Raw genomic sequence first — 20705 nt, 5'->3', positions numbered from 1 at the left:
TACACAGGCATTAAAAGTCAGAGAATTGTCCTGTCCTTTTAGGTCTGCTGCATGCTTAATGATCCGTAATTGTGTATGTAGAGGAAGAGCCAGTAAATCACTGACCCCATGAGGGTGGGAAGCACTTTGTCACTGGAGGCCTAAAGCAGGATTTGAGCAAATAATGAGAAACCAATGTAGCACGTGCCTCTCACAAAATACTTTCCTAATTCCACATTTTGCCAATTTATAAAAGCAAGCAGCAGGCAAAAAGAGGGGCAAGAGAAAGGAAGATGTTTTATTAAACTGGGGAGAATTTTGATCCCACATGGATGTCCCGGCAATGACTCAAATTTCAAGGTGAGATTTTTGGGGGGAGTTTTGGTAACGTGTTTTAAGTATGTATGAATGAAACGAAGTTCCTCTTGTGTGTAATGTGTCTGTCCGGGTGTATTCTTCCATGGAATCACTACATAAAATACAAATTAACCACACTACCCTAGTCTAATCATTGTAATCAGTTATGTTTTCATGTGTACATTACTGATATATAAGGCTGTTGTAGTTCTTGTGTGTGGTTTAATTGCTTGTTTTTGCATATCTTGTGTGATTGATGATGTTCTAGAAATCTTTTCCCCTAAAGGAGACTTTGTAAATTACTTTGTTTAGATGCTAATGATTGTATTTCATTAGTGGCCCTCTCATCCAGAATCATCTTTAAATGAATGAATATGCCATAATTAAAAATCTGAATTATGAATTACTTTGAAAGGAGACAACATTGTCCCGATTTCCCACTGCGACACAGTGTTATTTCAATTATGTAAATATGTTTAATCATTCCCCTTTTGTTTTTCTAATTATTTAATATTAATGTTGCTTTACCCCTTTATTGCTACAAGAAGGGATATGGCATCTTAAATGAGAGTACTTAGACAAGTGATACACAGATGACTAGATTAAAGCAGACATTTATCAGAATGCATAACCCATTTCAAAAACAAACATGCTATTAACATTCAAACTAATATAGCAATACTGGCTATAATTGCGCTTCATGAATGTTTTGTCTGTAGAAATCTAATGTGTTCACAATGAACAATTTCCAATTATTGTTTTTTTTCTTAGAGAAAGTCCAAAACCCCTGGTGAAAGTTTCAATTATCTTGAGGTGTACATCTGAACCATCCACAAGACCATCATTTTTTCTACAGTAGGAAATTAGCAGCTGCTCGAGTACTATGAAACATGACATTTTTGACTTTCACCTCTTCACTTTTGAACCTTCAAAAAATATCTGCAAAAAAGGAATGTTTTAAGCCACTCCCTCCTCTTTTTTTTTTAACAGTCTACCTGAAGGAGGAGAAATATTAGGAAATTTACTGTCACTCTCAACAGCTCTCACACAAGCCTTCAAGAAGCTACACTTACAAGAGAAGCATGACCTGAGCATTGGAGAGCTGCAGAGGGTCACGGTGTATGACAGTCAACTTTATACATTCACACTTCAGTTATCTTATTCTAACGAACTGCAGAAGCCTGATTGGTTCCTTAGAAAACATGGCACTGACTTTAACTGAGACATTTTTATTTTACTGCAGCCAGACTACATGGGAGTCTGTTCCTCTACCATTTAGTAATTTTGATTCAATATTATTGCTAACTGACTCTTGAGGTATAAGAGCCTTAATTATGTTGGTTTAATATTTTATGCTTAAATATTGTTATTTGTAAACTAACAGTGGGAAATGCTACAACTTCCCCATGTTTCTTTTTTATTTCAATGCTATAATAAAATATGATATCACTGATTGACAGTTACATTTTATTAATGATACTTGTAATTAGGATTATGATTTTAAATGTTTGGTCTTTACACATTACAGGAGTGAGCAAACTTTAAAGACCTCCCTTCCCAACCACCATCTTTTTCTAATTTGAATCCATAACTGTATCAACCACAAAGACAGGGACTAGGGTTTAACATCATATCTGGGTATAGCTCTCACACAAACATACAAATTATCTTGTTCATCAGGAGCTACGCCTACAAAACACTCCATGACATCACATTATTTAGCATTCTACATAGACAAAAATAAAGTGACATTTGCAAGTTATTAAGAAAAATACGTAAACTATATGCCACTAACACTTCTACTTCTCATATTTTTTTTCCTCAGTGAGAGGACAAAAAGATTCATACTCAGGTAACTATTGATTTTCCCATAATTTAGAGAAATCTTTCTATTGAGAAAATGTTTTATGATTAACAGGATAAAGCTATGATTATCAAGATCAAAGAAAGAAAATTCCAAAGTTTTGTGTGATGAGAAATACAAAGTCTTTTTATCAATAACATATTGATTTTAATGACTTTTTAAGTATGATCCTTGTTGAATTTTACAGATAGGAATGAGTTTCTAATTGTTTCTAATTAGATATCAATTTAAAATTGTTTTTCCCATACATCTAACTGGAAATCATAAAATCCCAAAACACTAATATAGAGAAAATCCAAACAATCCCTTGAAATCAGTGTTTGAAGACTGCTGAAACATTGTGCTTTGATCAGTTCAATATTCTGTAAATGGCCTTGGACTCCACAGGAGGGAAATTCACCAGGAGTGGGAGATGGAAATTCACAGAAATCTGCAGTTTAGTTTTTTTAATTGTGATTTCAGTGTTTTTTTTTTTTTTTAAAGTAGATGATTAGGATTTTGTCTAAATATTCATTATCAGAGTAAAGATGAAGGAAATATTGGGAAAACCATGCCTACGTTATAACCTAAATTCCTTGAATATTGCATTTTAAGCAAAAGTGCTGTGTAAAAAAGAATATGGAAAAGGTTTTCACTGGGAGCCCAGGGCTGCTGCTCCCCAAGACAGAAGACAGGATTGGAGAGGCCTTGAAATAGCATGAGGATGGCATGTCCAGGAAATTGGTCATAGCAGACAAACTGTGTCCCCTTAAAAGCATATTTATATTTCCCAACACATGAGGAAATCATATTGCTTTTCACTGATGAAAGCTTAGAATGTAAATGGTTTTTCCATTCAGATCTTCCTCAGACCAAACTACCCTCGTGCCTTGACTTTAGTAGCTGGATGGACACAGGCAGCTAAAAACAAAGTTGCACTAAATCCAAGCCTGGCATTTCAGGAAAGTGAGACTAGGTTACTTACTTTTATCTGATATGATCTGAATACACAACAAAGCCAGAGCAAGCATCCTAACCTCAGATCCCTAAAAAATTCCTCCCTTAGGAGTACAAAAGCCATGAAAAAAGGATGAGAAAGATCCAAGTTCAGACAGTTCAGACACCCACTGCTTCCCATTTCTACTTGAAAAAGTCAGAATAAGGCCATTATATCCTGATTAATTACCACACATATGGGAAAGCAAGATAGAAGGAGGTCATTTTTCTTCCCTAAGTTTTCTTTCATTTATTCAACAAATACACTGCCTATCTACAATAAGCAAAGCCCTTTTCTAGGGACTTTGGAAATGAAAATAATAACAATTCTAATTCCATTTACACAACTTACGTTAATAAAATGAGCTGGGCTCGATGGTTCATGCCTGTAATCCCGGCACTTTGGGAGGCTGAGGCTGGCAGATCACAAGGTCAGGAGTTCAAGACCAGCCTGGCCAATATGGTGAAACCCCATCTCTACTAAAAATACAAAAGTTAGCAAGGCGTGGTGGCAGGCGCCTGTAGTCCCAGCTACTTTGGAGGCTGAGGAAGGAGAATCGCTGGAACCCTGGAGGTGGAGGTTGTAATGAGCCGAGACTGTGCCACTGCACTCCAGACCCTGGGCAACAGAGTGAGACTCTGTCTTAATCAATCAATCAATAAATAAAATGTAATACGTGCAAGTGCCAGAGATTGGTTGGTATAAATTTTCACGTACATTTGTATCTAATTAGAAGGTAATTGTAGCCCTTCAACATACATTTATTTTGCTCAGCATTCAATGTGTTCTTTTATTCTGGATACTAATATCTTTCTTCAGTTCTGAAAATTATCAGCCATTATCTCTTTAGCTATTGCCTCTCCACCTTTCATTCCATTCTTTATGTCTGGGCTTCTCACTAGACATGTATTGGAGGCCCTCAACCTATACTCTATATGTCTTAATTTTTCTTTCCTATTTTTTATCCCCTTATCTGTCTTATGTTTGAGATTTGTTTCTCAACATTACTTTTCAATTTACTTTCTTTGGGTTTAGTAAAAAATGTTTCCCATCTGTTGAGTTCTGTTTGTTCCAATGATTATAGTATTTTAAGTATTCTTGGCAGGGCACAATGGCTCACATCTGTAATCTCAGCACTTTAGGAGGTTGAGGTAGGTGGGCGGATCACTTTGAGACAAGCAGTTTGAGACCAGCCTGGGAAACATGGCAAAACCCCCTTCTGTACAAGAAATGCTAATAATTGGCCAGGCATGCTGGCACATGCCTATAGTCATGGCTACTCAAGAGGCTGAGGTGGGAGGATTGCTTGAGCTCAGGTGGGTCAAGGCTGTGGTGACCTATGATCATATCATTGCACTCCAGCTTGGGCAACACAGTGAGACCCTGTCTCCAGGAAAAAAAAAAAAAAAAAAAGATTATCAAAATAATTATATTCATCTGTTTTTATCACCACCAATTTATTTGTATTTTCCTTTGACTTTATTTTAAAGCCCATTGTGCTATTTGAGCATTTTATGGTTTATCAAATAAGTATTTTTAAGAACACTTGGGATTCATGTAAAGATATTTTTCCCTTCATGTAAAGTATTTTTAAGAGCACCTGGGATTCATGTAAAGATATTTTCCCACTCCCATTCTCGACTAATGTAATAATCGTACGTATTTATGGGATACAAAGTGATATTTCAATACATGTATATAACATGTAATGATCAAATCAGGCAATTGGTATATCTAGCTAATCAATGATCATCCAATAATAATCGAACACCTCATTTCTTTGTGTTGTGAATATTCAAAATCATCTTTTACTGCCAGTGAAACCAACAGGGCTTGGAGATTTCTTTTTCAGAAAGTTTTTAACTACAAATTCAATTTATTCAATAGTTATAGAACTACCGAGGCTACCTATTCATCTGAGGTGAGTTTTAGAAGTTTGTGGTTTTTAAAGGACTAATCCATCTCATCTAATTGTTGAATTTATGTGAGTAGAATTGTCATATTATTTTCCTTCTAATAGTACAGAGTTGGCAGTAATGTCCCTTCTTTCATTCCTGATATTAATCATTTGTGTTCTCCCTGTTTTCTTGCTAGAGCTTCATAAATTGCATTGATCTTTTCAAAGAACCAATTTTTAGTTTCTTTGATTTTTCTCTATTTTTTGTTTTCAATTTCATTGATTTCTGCTTTTGTCTTTATAATTTCCTTCAGTCTCATTGATTTGAGTTTAATTTGTTCTTTCTCAAGTGTATCATGGTAGAAGCTTAAGTTCTTGATTTAAGATCATTTTTCTCTTTAAGTATGCATATTTAGTGCTATAAATGTCCCTCCAAGCACTTAACTTCATCCAACAATTTGTATTTTGATTTTCATTTAATTCAAACTATTTTCTAATTCCTTTGAGACTTTCTCTTTGACCCATTAATTATTTTAAAATTTGATGATTAATTGCCAGGTATTTAGAGATGTTATCTTTCTGTTATCGATTTCTAGTTTAATTCTCTTGTAGTCTCAGAAGATATTTCAATGATGTTCAATTTTTAAGGCTTATTTTATGATCTATGAGATGGTCTATCTCGGTGAATGTTCTATGCACTTGAAAAGAATCTCTATTCTGCTGCTCTTGCTTAGAGTGTTTTATGACAGATCCAGTTGGTTGAAGTACTCTGCAGTTCTCCTATATTCTTGCTCATTTTCCATCTGCTAATTATATCTATTGCTGAGAGAAAAATGTTGAAGCTCCAATTATATGGATTTGCATACTTCTCCTTTCATCCCAATTAGTTTTTACTTTATGTATCTTAAAGCTCTATTATTAGTTGCATATACATCTAGTATTTGTATATATTCTTCTTGAGTTAATCCTTTTAACAGTATGTGATAGCACTTTTTATTTCTAGTAATTTTCTTTGCTCTAAAGTCTTTTTTATTTGATATTAACATAGCTGCTCCAGCTTTCTTTATAGTAGTGTTTGCATGGTACCTATTTTTCCATTCTTTTACTTTTAACCTACTTATGTATCAAACTGAAGTGACTTTCTTGTACACAGTATGTAAGTTAGGTCATGTTTTTAAATCTATTCTGAATATATCTGTCTTTCAATTGGTGCAATTAGATCATTTACATTTAATGTAACTATTTATATGTTTGGGTTTAGGTTCCCATTCTTCAATTTATTTTCTGTTTGTTTCCTCTTTTTTTGATTTCTGTGTTTTTTCTGCCTTCTTTTGGTTATTTAAGCCATTTAAAATATTTCATTTCAGTGTATCTATTTTTATTTTGTATAGTATCTATAGTCATTTCACTTGAGATACACATTTAATTTTTTGCAGTTTTTTTTTAGAATCCATATAGTACCACTTCAATTGGAACACAGAAACCCTACCACTTTGTATATTTCTTTAGCCTGTCCACTTATGCTGCAGTTGTCTTGAATTACAACTACATTTGTTGAGAATCTCATCAATGTTTCAATCTCAAACATATTTCTGAGAACTCAAGAGGATAATATTATTCTATTATTATATTTACTAGATGTTTTCCATGTGTTTTTCTTTTCTTTTCTTCCTGATGTTCTACCTTTCCTTTCAGTATCCTTTCACTTTTGTTTGAAAAGCTTCCTTTAGCAATTATTTTAGAATAGGTCTTCTGCTTATAAATTCTCTTTTTCTTCATTTGAGAATTTTTCATTTCACCATTAATCCTGAAGAATATTTTAGCTAGAAACAAAATTCTAGGTTAACAGTTCTTTTCTTTCAGTACTTAAAATTTTTGTGCCTCCTCCTCCCTGCCTCCTTGTTTTCTGATGACAAATCCACAGTCATTCAAATCATGATTCCCCTATACATGTAAGGCATTATTTTAATCTGGCTGTTATAAGACTTTAGCAGTCTGATTACAATGTCTCTATCCATGGATTTCTTTGAGTTTATACGGTATGAGGCTTGTCCAGCTTTTTAATAAATATAAATGTAAGTAAGTTTTTGTCTTTCAACAAACTTGCAAGATTTTAGACATTATTTTTTCAAATGTTTTTCAGCATTGCATTTTTCCCTTTCTGTATGAGACTTTGACAATAAGAAAATTCTATTTTTTTTTTATTGCTCCCCAGGTCCCTGAAGCTCTACTAATTTTTTTTCCAGTTGTTCAAAAATGTTTTTCAGATTGAGTAATTTCTATTGATCTATCTTCAAGTTCACTGATTCTTCTTTCATCTCCATTATGTATTAAGTACATCCAGAAAGGCTTTTAATTTTTTGGTAATTGTATTTTTTAATTCTAAAATTTCCATTTTGTTTTTCTTTATATTATGAATTTCTTTGCTGAGGCTTTCTAATTTAACTGTTGTTGCAAGAGCATGACTGTTCATTCAAAAATTTTTGGAATAACTGCTTTAGAGTCTTTGTCAGACAATTCTAATGTCTGTCTACTTTTGGTGTTAGCATATATTCATTGCCACTTTCCATAAGTTAAGATTTTTGTGGTTCTTTGTACACCAAGTAATTTTGGATTATATTCCAGACACATTGAATATTATATCATGGCACTCTGGGTCTTGAGTTCTGTGGGGAATAATGATATTTGGTTTTAGCGGGCAATTAACTGAGTAGGTACAAGCTACAAGTTTTAGTACATTCTCTATAGATTATGATTCCAGGGTCAGCTCAGTTTGCAAAGATTCTGTCACGCTTTTTGGATCTTTCCTGAGTGTGTGCTGCCAAATGGTCAGTCTGAGACCTGAACAGTCTATTAGTTCAGTTCTCAAAGTCTTTGGTATGCAAATGAGGAACAGACCTATATTTGTGCAGCTTAATATAGGTAGCTTGGGGCTCTTAAACAACTTTATGGGGTTGATTTCACAAGATCCTCCCTTCCCACAATCTCTCCAGTACTTTCCCATTCCCTAAGCCTCCCCTACATGGTCCACTAGACAAACACTTGGAGTTCTAGTTACCCTGCTGTATCACACTCTGTGTCACACACTTTCATGCCTAGACCTGTGTCCTGGCAAAGCAGAGAGACAAAAGAGGCAGAGAATCAACAGCAGTTTGTCCCACTGTCTTGGAACAACAGCTCCACCAAATGGAGAGGAGGGGTCTTCTTCCCCAGAGTTTTGGCTTTTGGGGTTTTCATAGGGGCTACCACTGTTGCCATTTAGAATTGCCTGAGTGGGCTAGGAAATAAAAGAATGAAGAAAAGAAGAAAAGATCAGAAAACAGGAATTAGGACATTTCCACATTCTCCTTGAGCATTAGTGTCTTCCTTTCCTAGACTTCGAACCAGGGACAGAGGCTTCTCCTGGAGCCCTCTCCACCTGAGCTATAGTGCTCACTTCCAGGTTAACAGGCACACTGAGTTCAGGTTGGGGTTCATCAAAGAAGGAAAATAGTAAATTAACCACCGATTGGATCATACTTCAAATTTGGTTTTGTTCCAATCCACCTGCTGCTATTTACTTTCCAGAATCATCCAATAATTGTCCCCATGCATTCTATTCAGGTTTTATAGTTATATTCAGTGGGAGAAAAAAGGAGAAACATGTTTACTCCATCTCATCCACAACCGTAACTCCAGTTTTAGCCTTTTTTATTAAAATCTCAGACTGAAAGTCATCTAACTTTCTGTCCAGAAAGAAAAAACAGTGTGGTGAATGGGTAGGATTTTTCTCTGCCCTCCTGGTCACTAAAATAATTCATTCTTTCTACACTTAAAACACTCCAACCTAAAGAAAAAGTCTAAAGTCTTAGCCAATGACTGCAACCAGCTGAAAATCTAGGCTCTCCAGTTGGTATTCAGTCTTTCCCTGGGGGCTGCCCTTGGTCTGATAACCAATGAATCAAAAAAGGCAAGTTCTCTGCTTTCACCAGACTTAATATACAATAGAGGAACAAGGACAGGAACAAGGTAACATTAAATGATAATGTTACCATTTAAAATGGTAAATAGGCGGGGTGCAGTGGCTCACGCCTCTGATACCACCACTTTGGAAGGCTGAGGTGGACGGATCACTTGAGGCCAGGAGTTTGAGACCAACCTGGCCAACATGGTGAAACCTGTCTCTACAAAAACATACAAAAATTAGCTGGGCATGGTGGTGCATACCTGTAATCCCAGCTGCTTGGGAGGCTGAAACAGGAGAATTGCTTGAACCCAGGAGGCAAGGTTGCAGTGAGCCAAGATCTCACCACTATACCCCAGCCTGGGCAACAAGAGCGAAGCTCCCTCTCAACAACAACAAAATTTTAATGGGAAATAATAGGAGATATACAGCACTTTCTGGTCCACAGCAATTGTAAAAAACATCATATTGGTAAAAATTGTGAGGCCACTCCACTACCCATCCTGTAGGAAGGGAAAGCTCCTTGTATGGGGCCTCAATTCGCACTCTGAGAAGTGCTCCCTTGTCCATTTTCCTTCATCTCTTTCCAAACTGCAACTTTCTGCCAAGTGCTTTCTGCAACAGCAGCAGATGGGTTCCAACCCACCAGCATATCATAGAAAGTGAATGGTAAGTGTTTGCATTCTCAATTGGTTCCAATTAATCTGAAATAAGACTTCCTTACAGAAGAAATCCTTTATCCTAGTAAAGTGTTTATCTCAACAAGCCAGAGGGAGAGGAATAATGGGGTTGGAAAATGTATTCTGCATTTTGAAAAATGAGACCAGGTCTTTTAAGAGCGTGTGTGTGTGTGTGTGTGCATGTGTGTGTGTGTGCATGTGTGTATCTATATCCTCAAAAGAAAAAATGCATTTGGTTTCAAAAACCTTTCCATAACTTTGAAACTATAGCTTTACAACAGCACCGAAATAATTTAATTCTTAATAAACAAACATTCAAATATTCATCTTGATATTCAGGACAAACAATTCTGCTTGTAAATAATTTTATAGGAAAAAGTTCTTCAAAGTTTCGGTTCAGCTTTACACAGTATATCTTGTATTTTTTCCTTTTCTCTGCATGAAATTAGGCTATGTGTGAGAATTAAGTAAAATAGGTGGATTATCTGTTTTCATTTATTACTCTGCATTTACTTATATGAGTATTTGGAATAGATGCTTTGTATTCTGTGAATAGTTTTGCTTGTATTTCACATCTTAGTACTTGGCACTATTTATTATGCATGATAGCACATGAGGACGAAATATTAGGAAACGCTTGACTTGGTTTCACAAAATCTATTCCAAATACAAAAGCAAAACAATGTTTAGTGATTATGGATATGGTGCCTTCTGTATTGTCTTATACTGCCTCTTATGCAAAGAGCTAGAAACTTAAGTTCTGTATTTTTTTAACCTCATGAGTACAGTTTTGACTTCACATGCTACAATCAGGCTGTCACCTATACTTAAGGTAAAAAGTGAAACCAGATCAAGATCCTGTGAACTGTACTGACTCTCCCATCCACTGATCAATTGCTTTGCTACACAGATGAGAATATGGCTTAATCTGCACCTATTCCCTAAGCTTAGCTTAGACCTTATGAACAGTGAGGTAGGGTAATGATAGAGAAAAAGTATGACAATGTTTTTGCAACTGGTTAATGTTTTCCTGTTTATATTTTTTAAACTTACAAATAAGTTGCTTATCAATCTCTGTCCTAGTCATCAGCCGAGCAAGCTTCTAACAATTTTCTGAATCAGTTTATTAATCTCTTCAGCAGTCACAACGGAGTTGTTTGTGTTAGTGGAAAATTAAACTAAATTCAAGTATGTATACAATCATGTAGGAGAAAACAGAAAAAATATTATGGCCTAAGAAAGTATTCCTGTCACCAAGGTGGAAAATAGTATGATTCCATCCTCTATTGCTATGGGAAAAATAGTCACATCGTGAACAGTAATAGCACTTTTTATTTGCTCAGCATCTGACACATTTTCTAGTACATTTACATATCCTCATAATAATGGTATGAGGTCAGAAAGAAGAACCTTGGGGCGCACCTTCTAGAATATGGTAAACTAAGGCTCAGGGAGGCCAAGTGGCATGCCAAGTCACAGAGGGCCCGGAGTGGCTCTGCATTCCCCTTGCTGCTGGCTTTCCCGCACTCCGCTACCATGCAATCATCCCTCTACCTTAAATGTCAGGCTTCATTTTGAAACAAATCTTAGGATAAAAGTGTGGAAATAAGCTAATTTCCACTTGATAAACTCTATGGCAGTATTCACATTCTCTCTTTTAGATTCGGGTTTGGTTTTTTAAAATCAGTTCAAAATTACCATGTATGCCTCAAGTTTTCAATTTAAAAATCGACCGTGTTTAAACTGTTTACAGAAACTGAAAACCTGTCTCGTTCTCCAGACCATATACTTGACAGGTGTGGCATTGGGCCAGTGGCCTAACTCCTTGAAATCTCAGTGTTCTGACCAGCAAAGTGAAGGTCACAATAACGTTTCTCATATGGCTGCTGTGGGGCTGAAATGTGATATTGATTGTTAGGCACTCAGCTCAATGCCTCATGGCAACTGGCACAACGAGGTCTTGATCCAAGGTTTTCTTGCTCTCAACCAAATGCTTAAACTCCACATTCTAGCGGATTTGCAGGGACATGTTGAGAAATAAAATAGAAAAATAAGTTGGAGACAAATTGAGGAGAACATGGCACACTAAGCTAAAATATTTGGGCTTTAAATATGTAGGCGATTAGAGCCATTGCAGATGTTTGAGCAGAAACTAAATGTTGAATAAGAAATCTAGAAAAATTACTTTGGAGACACATACAGGATGGATTGAAGAGACACTGTAAGAACTCTGATTTGTTGGAAAGACACTTTTCCACTCCTCTTAATTACTGTTAGCATAATCAAATTGATAATTATGACCATATGAAAAATTTTTGTAGCACAACAATATTTTTCTAATACTGTATTGTAACTAGTCAAAATTAATTTATAACTTCCCTTAAATATCAATTTTTGCCTTTAGTAGTTGGTCCATGAATACTCTCTATACCACAAGAAAACAGAGGAGAGAACAAACAAAGAGGTATCTCATAGAAAGAAGAACCAAACATAATTTGGAGATGGCCTTGATTTAAGAAGCCAGTTTCTGTCCAGGCATGGTGGCTCACGCCTGTAATCTCAGCATTTTGGGAGGCTGAGGCAGGCGGATCACGAGGTCAAGAGATCAAGACCATCCTGGCCAACATGGTGAAACCCTGTCTCTACTAAAAACACAAAAATTATCCGGGCATGATGGCACACGCCTGTAGTGCCAGCTACTTGGGAGGCTGAGGCCGGACAATCAGTTGAGCCCAGGCTGTAGTGAACTATGATGGTGCCACTGTACTCCATCCCAGGTGACAAAGCAAGACTCCGTTCCAAAAAAAAAAAAAAAAGAAAAAGGAAACCAGTTTCCATGAGGAATGTTAAAATACAGTATAAAACTAGAATATTGATATGTAAAGATCACTTCTATTTTAATAACATTTCTAAAATTCATTTTGTAATAGAATATTTAGTTCTCTTTCCACAATTTAAGTATGAGGACCATTTTTTAATATTAAGAATATGTAAAATGATTATAGTGAAGGTATCTGCTGATAGAGGGAAAGCATAATTATATAAAATTACTGTGAAATTTATTCATGCTATTAAATAAATTGGCATTGTATTATTTACAATAGCATCTACATTTTTTAAATAATGTAAATATGTACGCATATATAAAGGCATGTCATTTACTCAATCTACACAAAATGCCAAATTTTTTTGTGTGTGTGATGGAGTCTCACTCCATTGCCAGGCTGGAGTGCAGCATCATGAACTTTGCTCACTGCAACCTCTGCCTCCTGGGTTCAAGCGATTCTCCTGCCTCAGCCTCCCAAGTAGCTGGGATTATAGGTGCCTGCCACCACACCTGGCTAATTTTTTGTATTTTTAGTAGAAATGGGTTTCACTATGTTGGCCAGGCTGGTCTTGAACTCCTGACCTCATGATCTACCCACCTCGCCCTCCCAAAGTGCTGGGATAACAGGTGTGAGACACCAAGCCTGGCCAATATGTTTATAAATTCAAGAACCCTTTGTGATAAATTCAGGACCACCAGGAGCTCGAAAACTCCAAGTTTTTGTTTGTTATTTTAAAGTGGTGGTGGTTTTGTTTATTTATTTTTTTTTTAGAGGCAGCATATTGCTATGTTGCCCAGGCTGGCCTTGAAATCCTGGGCTCAAGCGATCCTCCAGCCTCAGCCTCTCAAGTAGCTGGGATTACATGCATGCACCATCATCCTCTGCTTTTATAGAATAATACTGTGTTCAAAACATATCAAGAGTATCTATCATCGCAGAACCGTGAAAAATATTTAAAAAGCAAACAGAATTCTCTAACACAATGAAACTATTAAGAATACAAGCAAGTGGTATGTTCTCAGAGGTCTTTTCAAATAACAATATTCTTCACCTATTCCCCCATCCTCATCCCATCTTCCATCAATATTTATTCTAGGGGCCAATTTAAAAATCTAAGGATCATTCATTTTATTCATTTCCTGAACGTTTACTGTGAGCTTAATATGGGCCAGAGATAATGAATCAATCAGCCCTAGTCCATGCCTCACAGAGATCACATTCTAGAAGAGATAGATAATAGTCCAAGGATAATACAAATAAATGTTTCCGACAGCATCAGGAACAAAAAGTGCAAGGTACTATGAGTGTGTGAGAAGGCGGACTTGACAGAATTTCACAATGGGCCGTAGTCACGGAAGCATTCCCAAGTAAGTTACTTTAGAGCTCAGATCTGAAGGATGAGTAGATGATACGATGCCAAAAAAAAAGAAAGAAAGAAAGATGGAAATAAAGAGAGAGAGAGAAAAAAAAAAAAAAAAAAAAAAAAAAAAAAAAAAAAAGAGAGAGAGAAAAGAAAAAAAAAGGAGGGAAGGGGAAAGAGTTACCAGAGTGGAAAAAGCATATGATTGAGAAATTAAAAGGTCAGTATGTCTGGCTTCAGTAGTAAGATGTGTTCATAGACAAGAGCCAGATCATATATCATTTTGTAAGGCACATCAAGGTATTCGTTATCTGTCTCAAAAGCAATGAGAAATCATTGAGTCTTGCATTTACTAACCATGGGATCAGGACAATTTACCCTTTCTGTGACTTCTTCTTTTCTTTAAACAGTAAAAAGTTTTTTCTTTTATTAACTAAAATAATAAATACCTTTTGTAGCTGTAGTGATGATTAAATGAGATGATATGTGTCTAGCTTTTGGCACAGTACCAGTTACATAATAAACACCATTACAAGTTAGCTTTTTTTTTTTTTTTGAGAGGGAATCTCATTCTGTCACCTAAGCTGGAGTGCAATGGCGCAATCTCAGCTCACTGCAACCTCCACCTCCCAGGTTCAAACAATTCTCCTGCCTCAGCCTCCTAAGTAGCTGGGACTACAAGTATGTGCTACCACACCCAGCGAATATTTGTATTTTTAGTAGAAATGATGTTTCACCATGTTGACCAGGCTGGTCTCAAACTTCTGACCTTAAGTAATCCACCCATGCCGACCTCCCAAAGTGCTGAGATTACAGGCATGAGCCACTGCACCCTGCCATGTTAGCTGTTTTTATAACAGGGCTATGCTTTTTCACACTCTCCTTGCTTATGAGCTAGTTTTGTATACCTTTTTCCAAAGACACCAATGAGATCTTTTCCTTCTATTCTACTGCATTAGCTATTCAGGGATCCACATTCATGTTCTTTGATTCACTAAAGACCAGGAACCTTCTGTTGTGGGGGGAGGGAGGAAGTAAGAGAGAGAGGAGTCCAACTTATTTAAGTTAGTAACCAGCCAAAGTTTTGAGAGAGAGAGAGAGACAGAGGGATGAGTTCTCACTTTGTTGCCTGGGGTGATCTTGAACTGCTGAGCTCAAGCGATCCTCCTGCCTCAGCCTCCCAAAGTGCTGGGATTGCAGATGTGAGCCACCACACCCGGCCCCAGACAAAATTTTGAAATACAGATGGATGTCATAGCCAGTCTTCTTGGGGGACCTACTGGCTACTGTGGAAAGAAAATGTTCACCATATGCCAATAGGACCAACAATAAACATAGCTCTTATCGAATGGTGAGGTGAAGTTCTCTTAGAAGTAGACTGACTCTGAACATGGTATCCTCATGCCCTACCCCCTTCTCTCAAGCACCACAACCCTTCTCTCTCATTTCATCCCCTCTATTGCTTCTCATCCCTCCCCCAGACTAAAAAATCTCTTACAAGTATCAAGAGGTATATTAATCAGAATTCTTAGTGATTATTAATGCTAGCCATTGTAAAAACCACAAAAATCTCACTAGCTTCATATATCAAGGTTTTTTTTTTTTTCTTCCTCTTTCACAGCACAGTCCCATATAGGTTTTTGTGGCTCTCTTGGGTGACTTTTTTCCAAGCTCAGGGACCCAAGCTGCTTCCATATTGTGGCTACACCATCTGGAGCATGTGGCTTCCAATGTTACCAGAAAATGGGAAGAGAAGGCTAGCAGTTGATGCAGGATGGTGTTTGTTTTTGAGACAGAGTCTCACTCTGTCGTCCAGGCTGGAGTGCAGTGGCGTGATCTCAGTTCACTGCAACCTCTGCCTCCCAGGTTCAAGCGATTCTCCTGCCTCAGCCTCCTGAGTGGGTGGAATTACGGACACATGCCAGCACGCCCACTAATTTTTGTATTTTTAGTACAGACAGGGTTTCACCATGTTGGCCAGGCTGGTCTTCAACTCCTGATCCCAGGTGATCCACCCACCTCGGCCTCCTAAAGTGCTGGGATTACAGGCATGAGCCCCTATGCATGGCCAATGCAAGATGTTTTTAAGGATCAAGTCTGGAAATTATATCATCATTTTGACCTACATTTCATTTTCCAAAATTCACTCATATCATTCTAGACCTGCCTATCTACAAGGGAGGTTAAAAAATGTAATCTTTTGGGCAGGGTGTGGTGGCTCACACCTGTAATCCCAGCACTTTGGAAGGCTGAGGTGGGTGGATCGCTTGAGGTAAGGAGTTTGAGACCAGCCTGGCCAACATGGTGAAGCCCCATCTCTACTAAAAGTACAAAAATTAGTGGGCTTGCTGACACATCTCTGTAACCCCAGCTACTCGGGAGGCTGAGGCAGGAGAATCACTTGAACTTGGGAGGCAGAAGTCGCAATGAGTCGAGATCATGCCCCTGCATTCCAGCCTGGGTGACAGAGCAAGACTCTGTCTCAAAAAATACATATATATATATTTTTCTGCATGGTGAGTAAAACACAGTGTGATGAACACTGAGCATTGTCTCTGCCTATGGGGGAGGAAGGCTGGCTTCTACCCAGGATGTTTTGTGTATGCCATGTGTCTTTTTATTTCCAGCAAAGCAAACTCGGACGGCCACTGAACAGCCACAACTAGAGCTCACTCTTCTCACTCCTTACTCATGACAGATGTCTCATCTCCATTTTAAAAGTGGGAAAATTAAGATTCAGAGAGCAACATAGGATCAGTGGCAGGTCTACACATGTCTGAGGAACCACAAGTCCCAAGAAGAAAAAGAACCCCAGCCTTCCCCATGAATGACCATTGTCATTTTTGGAGATCTTTTTGTGTTACTATCTTGTTACAATCTTGATGTCAACTTGATACTTAAATTTCATTTATCCAGTATTTATGGTTTTCCAGCTCTATCTAAAACCTCTGTTGGCAACTACAGTTATACAAAGGTGAAACATACATAGACTGTGATATAGTTTAGGTATTTGTCCCTGCCCAAATCTCATGTTGAATTGTAATCCCCAGTTCTAGAGGGGGAGCCTGGTGGGAGGTGTTCGGATCATGGAGATGGATCCCTCATGGCTTGGCGCTGTCTTTATGATAGTGAGTTCCTGTGAGGTCTGGTCATTTAAAAGTGCGTGGTACCTCCCCACACCCCATCACCTTTTGCTCTCTCTCTCTGTCACTTGCTCCTGTTTCCACCATGTGAAGTGCTTGCTTCCACTTTGCTTTCCACCATGAGTAAAAGCTCCCTGAGTCCTCCCCAGAAGCCAAGCAATGTCGGCACCATGCTTATACAGCCTGCAAAACTGTAAGCCAATTAAACGTCTTTTCTTTATCAATTACCCAGTGTCAGGTAGTTCTTTACAGCAACGTAAGAACCACCTAACACATAGACCCTGCCCTCAAGGAATTAATAGTCTAAGGGGAGAGATAACATTTAAACAACTAATGTTGATTTGTCATTATTTAGCTGAAATATTTATTTCAATGTTATAATCAGCCAAAAATATACAGAGGAGCTCTCATCTCTAAGGCCTCAGATTTACTGAATATTCTCCAGGGCTCTTGGTAAAAGCTTGATAATAAGGAAATATTTTTAAATAGGAGTATACTTTTTAACAAACCACCCACCTCTAATTGATATCTAGAATGCAAAGTTCAATTCTACATGACTAGAAGAGCAAAGAAGAAGCTCCAGATTCCGATTAGACAATTATAGAAGGGGCATGAGGGTCCAGGGCAGCTGAGATCTACTCTGTGACTCTCAGCATCTCTTCTTTTAAGAAAAGGGAGCTTATCATTGCTAAGTCATTACCAAAAATGTAATTTTTATTAAATTCTTCTAAGTAAAGTTAACTTTGAGCTCCACCAACCAATGAAAGCATACAGCTAAAACCACATGTCTATAGGTGCTAGCTCTATAAAGATTTCTGTATCCCAGAAGCATCAGCAGCATGTAGGAACTTGTCACAACTGTATCATCTTGGGCCCTGTCCAGGACTCACTGAATCAGAATTGCATTTTAACAAAAATCCCTTTGGTGATTCACAGGCACATTAAATTTTGAGAACCACTGGCATAAAAAAATTATGTCTCTACAGAAATTTTGGATAATTCTTCTAAGAACATACAGAGATTTATAATCCCCAAAAATGTAGACTGTATTCTGCTTCAAAATAGCATTTTGTTTTTGGTGTTTCTCTTCTATTATGAAATAGAATGAGAATTTCCTATACCAATAGACAATATGATTCAATTAAAGTTGGCTTAAATTTTAGCATTTCTAAAAGCAAATGGCAAAACAAAATATTTTAATTTATGCAAATAGAATCAAATAAAAGCAATAATATAAACATTCGTGAAAATAGGGGATAGTGCTCCCAGGTAGACATAGAAATTTGTGATCTCAAATACTGTGTATATTTTAATAAATGTTATTTTTTCCCTTTGATGGTCCTATTATTAAGGGCACAGAATTTTTAACAAATACACAACTTAATTAATCTTAAGTGTTTGAAATTCCATAGGAATTTGTGGGCGATGGCTGCAAGAGCCTTAACTTGATAAAATGTTAATGTCTTAAAGCATCTTTCCTGATTGAATGCATGTACTCAGACAGGAGGATGAAAAGGAAAATGAAAGGGAAATTTTGTCAAGGAGAGATTCTTTTTCCTGGGAAGAGAGGGTGAGGGGAGAAGGGAACGGCCAGAAGTGTTGGAAGCCACCAGCCATCAATTTCCGATCCCTTTCATCACACCTCAAAAATCAGCAGAGATTATGAAGTCGGTGGAGAAGATATTTCTATGGAGGCTTTTTACAACTTGCTTCCACCGTCACTTTGCCAGTTGAGCTCCTCTTGCTAACGTGACACATTTTTTTTAATTAGAGCAATTTGTTTCATAGGATGAGCGGTACCTTTCTCAAGATCCCATTCCTGCTGTTTCTGAGCCTCTTTGCCTTGAGGGCCCTTCTGTACCAGTGAGCCTCCAGTAAGTCTTGCTTCAAAAAGAAGCAGAGTGCTGCATTTCAATACTACAGACTACTTCAAAATCATGTTTTCATTTCCCAGAAAGAGTTTTTTAAAATGCACTACACTTCAGCGGCTGTATCCTGCCAGAGCCCAGCACCACAGAGCCAAGGAGCACCTAAACAAGCTCAAGAAGGAACTCACTTTCCTCCTTTTGTTGAAAGATGAAGGCAGGTCAAGCGGTGGGCCAGAGTGCTCTCTTGGAGAACACACAGTGTGATCCACATCAGGCAGGTTGTGTCTGGTTGTTTCAGAGGTTCATGCCCTGCTTCAGCAGCAACTGCAGAAAAGGCTAACCCCACCCCACCTTCCACAGCTAACAGGAGCAGAGCCAGGGTACAGTCACTCTGAGAGCCCCCTATGCACAACTTCTGAAAGCAACCCCCAAATTTTACCCTGTCTCCCCTATCTCTCCCACCCACTTCACCTCTGCCCCAAGGGGATGCCTTAAAGTCTTACTTAGGAATAGACTCTATGGGAATTAAGCGTTACACCTTTAAATAACAAGAGAATGGTGAAATGTATCACTTTCATTCTGAAGAGTCTACAGTGCCTTCATGTCTATTTTCTTCAATTGCTAGTAGAGATGTTTCCATTTAACATCTAGTAGCAGGCAGTCCCAAAAGAAGAAAGTGAGGAGTAAGACAGATCTACATTTTAAATGACTTCAGATTCCCCTGGCTATTATGCCTGTTCGATAACAGTTTATTTTAGATTCGTGCTTCTTTATTTACAGAGAGAAATTTACAAAGCATACAGTATTAAAAATTAATTTTTACAAAAGGATTTTTCACAGATTTCTTTAAATAGAAAATTTCTCTAGTAAATATAAACGTTTACAAAATTGTTTAGCATAAAGTAGCAGAGTATAATCTCCCAGCACTGGCAACATCTAAATAAAATCAAATCTAATACGAAATTATAAAGAGGTATGTTTTACTTACAGGTATTTGATTAGCAAAAAACTATTAACCACCTACTATATGCCAGTGTTACTTAGATGCCAGAGAAACCAAATCTGGTAAGATATGCTCCTGCCTCCAAAGCACTCACGAGGTCAGGTGGATTCCCAGCATCACAGGCCACTAGTCGTGGTTCTAAGGCTGGGATTTCCAAGTGTGCCATGTCACCTGTATTGTGTCTAATAAGAACCCTCCAAGTTAGATACGATTATGATCTCCATTTTACAAATGAGAAAACCAAGGCATAGAAAGGTTAACTAACTCGCCCCAGGGTAGACAGGTAGAGATTAGTGGAAGACGTTTGGGCCCAATCAATAAGGTCTACTGCTACATCATAAAAAAATATTTCTATGAAACCCCAGTGAGTCTGAAATTTGAAATCACCCAAAAAATACTGTGAATGCTGCCCTTCACAGAATATCTGAGCAAAGAAAAGCAGAAAATCATCCCTCACATTTATTGAGCATTTACTAGATTCTATGGTAAGCACTTCACATGTTTCACCTCACTTCTCAAAACCCTATTAAGAGGCCAGGTACGGTGGCTCATGCCTGTAATCCCAGCACTTTGGGAGGCCGGGCGGGCAGATCACCTGAGGTCAAGAGTTGGGGACCAGCCTGGCCAACATGGTGAAACCCTGCCTCCACTAAAAATACAAAAATTATCCAGACATGGTGGTGGGCGCCTGTAATCCCAGCTGCTCAGGAGGCTTAGGCATGAGAGCTGCTTGAACCTGGGAGGCAGAGGTTCCAATGAGCCAAGATCACCCCACTGAACTCCAGCCTGGGTAACAAAGCAAGACTA

The 20705-nt window shown here is 37.7% G+C and overlaps 1 pseudogene; it reads left to right on the top strand.

Moving 5' to 3' along the window:
• Window positions 1–322: 322 nt before the first annotated feature.
• LOC108306025 overlaps window positions 323–20705 on the top strand; it is a 62455-nt pseudogene continuing 42072 nt past the window's right edge.

Source organism: Cebus imitator, unplaced genomic scaffold (assembly GCF_001604975.1).
Source record: "Cebus imitator isolate Cc_AM_T3 unplaced genomic scaffold, Cebus_imitator-1.0 Scaffold69, whole genome shotgun sequence".
NCBI lineage: Eukaryota > Metazoa > Chordata > Mammalia > Primates > Cebidae > Cebus > Cebus imitator.
The sequence above is the reverse complement of the archived record's forward strand: the minus strand, read 5'-3'. Positions and strand labels throughout refer to the sequence as shown.